This window comes from Triticum aestivum, chromosome 3A (genome assembly GCF_018294505.1).
Source record: "Triticum aestivum cultivar Chinese Spring chromosome 3A, IWGSC CS RefSeq v2.1, whole genome shotgun sequence".
In the NCBI taxonomy this organism is placed as follows: Eukaryota; Viridiplantae; Streptophyta; class Magnoliopsida; order Poales; family Poaceae; genus Triticum; species Triticum aestivum.
The window spans coordinates 672,251,168-672,259,053 of record NC_057800.1 but is presented as its reverse complement, the minus strand read 5'-3'; the positions used below and the strand labels follow the sequence as shown (position 1 = coordinate 672,259,053).

The 7,886-nt window shown below is 43.5% G+C and overlaps 1 non-coding gene across 1 annotated transcript; it reads left to right on the top strand.

Annotated features, from left to right (window-relative positions):
- The first annotated feature begins 7,090 nt into the window (after window positions 1-7,090).
- On the top strand, window positions 7,091-7,287 carry LOC123063781 (U2 spliceosomal RNA). The gene has a single exon (XR_006430553.1). It is a non-coding gene; the product is annotated as a U2 spliceosomal RNA (small nuclear RNA).
- The last annotated feature ends 599 nt before the right edge of the window (window positions 7,288-7,886 follow it).

Genomic DNA, 7,886 nt, shown 5'->3' with positions numbered 1-7,886 from the left:
TGATGATGATCGGCGCCATCGCGCGGCCGGGCGACTACATGCGCCGCTTCGGCTCGCTGCTCGGGATGGAGGACAAGGAGGTGGGCGCCGCGCTGGAGGCAGCGACGAGGCTGGAGAAGAACCTGGACGTGAGGCACAACCCCGACTCCATCGCCGCCGCCGTCATGTACATGGCCATCGAGCGCGCCGGCGTCGGGAGATCCATCCGCGACGTGTCCATGGCCACCGGCGTCAGCGAGGGGACCATCAGGGAGATCTACTACAAGGACCTCTACCAGCACGCCAACATGCTGTTCGGCCAGTAAGAATGGTGAACTTATGGAAGGAAGTTTGATCAAGACTTAGCGATGTTGAATTCCTAATAATGTTCTGCGTAAATTTGGCAACAAAGTCGGCCTGGTTCTGTCCATATGAGATCAACTCTAGGCCTTAGCGTTATTGTTTCTCTTCAGTCGCATTTAGTGTATGTGTTGTTTTCGATAGGCCTCTATTTGGATTCCATATTTGTATCCGCTATGTGTGCATCCTTGTACTTTTATCTTTCGAATAAACAACAAAATGTACAACCAGAAGTTGAGCCATTGTTGTTCTGACTGTGGTGCGACCTAGGTACTCCGGATCCTTACTTTTGATTGCTGATATTTAACTTCCTAAAAAATTGCTAATATTTATTAGTATTGTGCAAAATGAGTGAATCTACCCTCTAAAATGCATCTACATACATCTGTATGTGTCCATAGTAAAATATCTACAAAGACATATATTTAAAAACGGAGGGAGTGCTGCTATCTTTTTGTTGATATTTATCTTCCTCCAAAATTGCTGATATTTATTAGTATATCGGATCCTCCAATTAATGCATCGTGGCATAAAAGGGGAATACTAATGCACATTACTGTTTTTCCTAAAAAAAACATACACTTTATTCAGGAAATTAAGGAGATCACATTAATTCTCCACTTTTTTGTAGATGAAATATATGAATTCTAAGAGTCTTATACATATTTTAAAAAGGATCTAGCCAAATTGTGTGTGCCTTAAAAGATTCAAAAAAACAAGCCCGAGTTAATTTTGTATGTGGAACAAACCGTTGTCGATGGATTCTCTGTTTTTGTTTTGAAGAAACGGAAGTTTGATTGAAAACAAATGCAATGGTTTAAAGTTGTATGTAGAATTACATCCACATGTCAACTTAGTGACTTATCAACATTGCAAACATATTGACGTATATAAATTAAAAGCATGTGCCTAATTCTGAAAGTTCTTATTTTATTTTAACATAATACTCAATATTGCGAGAGTGCTTAGCAATATATTTCCATATTATTAGTCGATGCCTTAACAAATAGAAATAAAATTGCCTATTTACTAATCTTACCTCTTATATAAGTTAAGAGATCGTATGACCCTTGGATCAAAGAATATAGATATCTACAATAGTTTGGGGCCATGTTGAAATATCTATAACATCTTTGTTTCTCTTATTAATTTAGTGATCTTGCACGCGCAATGCACCTCTCACTATTATAAATCGAGGGTATTCGACCATGGATCTCTACTATTAAATGAGAATTGGCCGTTCGCTTCCTCGCCTCCAAGGTTTACTCCCGCCTACAAGCCGGTTTTTTTGTCGTCGTACATCCCCATTGACCGTTTTTTCTTTCCTCCCGTGTACGTTAAGCAAAAACCAGAAAAACAAACAAACAAGGGCGCGCGCGCACACCAGGGGCGGAGCCAGGATTTAGCCATGAGGGGGGCGAGACACAATACAAAAAAAATTGGTATGGGCATATGGCAACATATGTTTGATAGATAATAACATCGGTAAGAGTTATCATCTACCACTGGTTGGTCCGTGAGTGGGTTTGCATTTTCATTAATATTTGAGCTAGAAGCAATGAGCTTGAAAATTGACTTTTTATTGTTCAACTCTTGCGACACTAAACAACGAGTGGAATTAGATTTCTGACTTACAGATTTACCTAATGAATAAATTAAACCATTCCTTGTAAGGTATTGTACTGGTTCAAATAGATTACTGGATTCCCGCAAAAAAGACATATTACTGGAGTATATAGCAGTGATATACCTCGATTCCTTGAAATTAATCTGTTCATGCATGACGCCGGTGAAGCAAACAATCAGTGCAGTCTCTCTCTCTCGCGCGGATTCAATTGCCCCGAAGAGTGCCTTCTACCCCGGTTGTGCTTGTGCCACAACGGCGGAAGGAGCGACAGGCGAGAGTGCGAGAGTGCTATAGGCGACGCTGCCACAGGAGGCGGCGCAAGGTCATACGTAGCTACCAGACCTAGAAGCCACGAACAAAATTACGGGAAGATAGGAAATTAAAACAACTCGATCTCACGGTTGCGCGTAATCCTTTTTTCTGATGTGTACGTACAACGTCACTCGATGCTTTATGGGCTTTGGGCCAGGAAGTTGCGATGCTCGGCCATTTTCATTAAAACCGCAAGTCTGCGACAGGTTACCTATACGTATAAACTACCAGTACTAGAACCAAGTAACGATACCTCGTAGGGGAGGGGGGGGGGGGGGGGGGGGGGGCGAGGCGATGGGGGGTGTCTGACCCCTGCTCGCACCCCCTGCCTCCGCCCCTGGCGCACACACCCACACACCTCATCCAAATCCTCCAGCATGCCTCCCCACACGCTCCCACGCCACCTTTCCCCACGACATTGTAGCCCCCCCCCCCCCAACCCCCGTTGGTGGCCTCCCCATGTCTCGGTCTTCATCTAAGGCTGAGCAGAGGGAACAGGTCCTTGACACCAATATCCCAAGAACTTTAGTTGGTGTTCATAGCCAGATGTTGGTCTGTCCTTTGTCGGATGATGCTCGACTGAGGATGCTCAACGTTTTGATGTTGCTCGCTGACACAAAGTAGATTTGAATCAAAGAAAATAGTAAGCTCTTGATGAAGCCGGTTTGAATTTTGCTTAATATGTGGATGTCGGTATAAAGTATACATGTGATGATTGGTATCACAGTGGGAATGGTCTAGCCAGTATCTGAAAATAAAAGAGTAGTTTTTTCAAAAACAAGCATCAGAAACAACAAGTTTACAAGTTAGTATATTCACCTTTTCTACGAACTAATTTGAGCTTGTAATTACAAGAAATTGGTTATTTTGTTCAAACAAGTAGTGAATAAAAAGATAAGACTTTGCGCTTGGCATGCTGTTATGGTGGTTTACTGTGACAGGATTGGGGCTCTGTAATTTTGTGATGTGGACGCGGTATATATTTGATATTTCCCAGTAAACTCCTTTACAAATGAAATGAAATGAGCTATGTCAGGTACCTTTAGAATGATTTGCTTGCAACTTGGTTGATATTTTTCCATTCTTGTATAAGTTCATGTATACATGTAAGAAATTTTGCACAACTGAAATGGTTTGTTTGTCTAGGAATTGGATGCATGATATTCCGTCTTTTTTTTTTTGCTTGGGAAGTGAACTATCTCTTCCACTACACGTGTCTCTCTCGAAAAGATTAGATTACTCACGTTCTATGGGGTGTCACACAAAGATTAGATTAGGTTGCTTTTGTTAAACACCGCCGTACCACGCTTCGATGCTGGTATGATGCTACGTTGGCGTCTTCACAAGTGCACCGTACGTACGTGGCAAAGCTGCTGACCTATCCCACGTACAAGAAGCGCCGCCATATATATGCATGGAGCAGTCCGGCAGCGCTCGGCCTCCAAGAGCCGAGAGCAACTCAGGCCCATAATACAGGCCTCATCGGGAAAGGCCGTCTCGCTGGAGGCCCATGAAACAAAAAGCACTACTTAACTATAAAATCCTAGCACATATCCTCCAACAATTTCATATTTAACATCTTCAGTGCAAATCAGAAGCATGTTTATGTTTCTTGTGATTTTAATTAGTGTAACTACACGCATATACATAAATAGTAAAAAGTCACCTTAGTTTATGCAATCTATAATACTTCATGCACACAATTAATAAGTATGACATGGGAACTCATGGGACTTACATGTACACCATGGAGTAGCAATCACTAAGCTGTTTTGATGGAATTGCATAAGGACAGGTATTTTTCCCAAACATCTCGGCAAACATGTGAAAGGCACACCTACAGTAGGAATGTTTCAACATCTACACCTATGGGCAGCAAGTCGTGTAACAAGAAATCAGAGAGAGTCAAGTCATAGTGAAATACAAGACATAAGCAAGAAGATAAATTGGATCACTTTATATCAAATCAAGGCCTAGAAATGTGCAGAGATATTCAATGGTGGACATTGTGAAGACCATACTTATTTTTTCTCTACATTTACAAAATGAATAATCTGATCTTGTTAGTTAGTTTTCAAGCATATCCTAGTTAGATCACTCTTTTAAGGATTTACAAACATCAATATTACATCACTTTCAATTTTCTTGGAAACGTTCTGAAAAAGGAGCCTCTGCTTTCTGTGTATACGCTTGCCAAAACAATATATACTAATGACCTCCACTAAACATTTGCATTAAAAACCAAGTTAACCACCATGAGAACAAATCTAGATAATAACAAAGACATATCAGCTGGGTAAAATATGGATGCTCAAGGCACATGTTGATACGAACTTTTGGCTGAACTATTTTAAGAGGACTTAAGAGGACAAATCTTCAAGCACTACACGTATCTAACTCTGCACCAGTTTCCATTATAAATAAATAAAAATAGATTGTCAGATGGAGGCATCTAGTACGTAATATCCTGAACCTGGTGACAGAGAAGAAGTGTAATAGTAGGCCTAGTTAACAAACAGTCTACTCTTGGTCAATCGATTCAGTGAGATTAATGAATTACTTTCCCTGCAGAAACAAGAAAAATCAAAGGAACCAACGGGAGCATATCATGGGCATTTTCTAATTAAACTAATAGTTGCTTATAACTAAGGAACGGATCTAACAAATTGTACACTGCTAGTGCTCACACGGTGACAAAAGAAAAACAAAATGGCCACGTTTTCTTCATCAGATGCTGGTCTAGGTTTGGATGTAACTTGCGAGTATCAGGAAACAAAGTGGCCACGTTTTCTTCATTAGATTCAGTCCAAGGAAATTTGAGAACCCCTGAAGACCTATGCTAGAGCAGAGCAGCAATCACTTGGAAGGTAAAGAAAACAGAGAGGAAGGGTCGACCTTATTCTGTGGCGAATCATGGTGGGCGGGGCACATGACCTTCCTTGCTGTCGAGCTAGTCCATCTCGTGGGGCTCCAGCATGGGGTCCGGGTCGTCACCGTGCATGGATCTGGAGAGGCAGAGAGCTCCTGCTGATCTGAATCGAATCAAAAAAATCGATTGGAATGGTAAAGAGAGAAGGAAGGAATGAAGGAGAAACGAGACGAGGGAGAGAAGTAGGGAGGTACCCTATGCGGTGCGTCGGCGGCGTCGGCGAGGTCGAGCTCGGGCCTCCCGCAGGTCTCGGCCACCGTTCTCTCCTCGTCCGGCGCTTGCTGCTACGAATCTCCGGATGGAGAGGTAGCTGCACGAGCAAGGAGACGGAGGAGGGAGGCCTCTGCCGTAGATCCACGGCCATGGTCATTGGTTGTGAGCAGCAGAGGTGTGCGGCAGTGGCTAGGGTTGGCCGCCGCCTCCATCGGGCCGCTGCAGCCGCCGTCGCCATGGATCTCGAGCCACTGTAGCCTCCGTCGCCATGGATCTCGGGCCGCTGTTACTAGGCAGGGAGGTGGAGGCAGAGGACGGGGACGAGCAGAGGAGAGGCGTGGCGGCGCCGTATGGAGGAAGGAGAATTGGGACGGGAGTGCGTTAGGTTTAGGTTTATATACAGGAAAGGTTTAGGGCTTTAGGCGGGCTTTTTGCGGGCTTGCGGGGTTGTACTGGGCTTTCCATGACGGTTTCTGAAATTGTCACCGGAAATCCGTCATGCATTAACAGGTTTCTTGTAGTGGATGCTCGGCCGAGGATGCTCAACGTTTTGATGTTGCTCGCTGACACAAAGTAGATTTGAATCAAAAGAAAACCGTAAGCTCTTGATGGAGCCAGTTTGAATTTTGCTTAATTTGTGGATGTTGGTATAAAGTATACATGTGATCACTGGTATCACAGTGGGCATGGTCTAGCCAATATCTGGAAATAAAAGAGTAGTTTTTCAAAAGCAATCATCAGAAAATAACAAGTTAGTATATTTACCTTTTCTATGAACTAATTTGAGCTTGCAATTACAAGAAATTGGTTATTTTGTTCTGACAAGTAGTAAATGAAAAGAGAAGACTTAATAACTCTTTGCTAAAAAGATAAGACTTTGCGCTTGGCATGCTGTTATGGTTTACTGTGACAAGATTGGGGCTCTGTAATTTGTGACGGAGACGATATACATTCTTAGTAAACTCCTTTACAGACGAAATGAAATGAGTTATCTCAGGTATCTTTAGAATGATTTGCTTGCAAGTTGGTTGATAGTTTTCCATTCTTGTATAAGTTCCAAATGCATGCATGTAAGAAATTTTGCACAGCTGAAATGGTTTGTTTGTTTAGGAAATTGGATGCATGATATTCCGGCTCTATTTTATTTTGCTTGGGAACTGAATTGTCTCTTCCACTATATGCGTCTCTCTCGAAAAGATCAGATTACTCATGTTCTCTGGGGTGTCACAAAAATGTGCCAATGCCATTGTAGGTTGCTTTTGCTAAACACCGCCGTACCACGCTTCGATGCTGGTATGATGCTACGTTGGCGTCTTCACAAGTGCACCGTACGTACGTGGCTACGCTGCTGATCTATATACCACGTACAAGAAGCGCATCCCCCCGCAAAAAAGAAGAAGCGCCTCAGCCAGCATGCATGGAGCAACTCCGGCCCATAACCACCCGCAAAAAAAAACTCAGGCCCATAATATAGGCTTCATCGGAAAGGCCGTCTCGCTGGAGGCCCATACGACAAAGAGGCTGGCTCGGGGTCGGGGGGCACGCAGCGCAGCGTCCGCGCTCCGCAGCCGCGCGCGAGAGGCGACTCGTTCAGTACCACCTCGCCCAGCGAAGAGGGGACGGGAGGGCGAGCAGGCTACAAATAGAGGGGCAGAGCAACGCTGCAACTCATACCTTTCTCGGCCTTTTGGCTAAGATCAAGTGTAGTATCTGTTCTTATCAGTTTAATATCTGATATGTGGGCCATGTGTTCACAACGATATTAAATTTATTTTTTGTGGGGGAGGGCTCACCACAGTGGCTTGCCATTGGGGCCCTTAGGTGTCGCCCAGTGCGCTGCACTATTGCCTGGGCAGGCGCATCCCAACCAAATCTTCAAATTAAACTTTGGTCCTTTTAGTTGCAGTGGGCTCTGGCTGTTTACAGTCTCAGGGCGAGTATTCCAGTTGAATGATGCCGTTTGGGACTTTTAATCTCCTACTCCTGTGAATATAAGATCATCTGCAGGGATTTTTCTTGTCAGTCTGGATGTTGGAGGAAACACAGCCACCAATTACTTCTCCACAATACCCACCAAAAAATGCTGGAAACAGGACCGACATGACAAGCTAGAAATCAGTAGCCCATGATAAAAGTGTTCTCCACAGGTCACACCATAGTCAGTTTGTTCCTCACCATATAAAATTCTTACATCCTGATTCACTTCCTGGAAACCTAGTGTGCTACCACTACTAACAAGTCAATGAGATAAGCAGGCCAGCAGTCGATCCCAGCCACCCAGAGATTTTCTCATAGGAAACACAGAATGAACATATCAAAAGATACCTTGGCTGTTACCACTTGAAATGAGTGGTCAGCTATCTCAAAAACAATCAACAAACAAAAAAAGATACCTTGGCTGTTAAAGGGCTCAAGAAGTACGTACCAATTAGTAAGAGAAATTATATCTACTTGAATACATTGCAA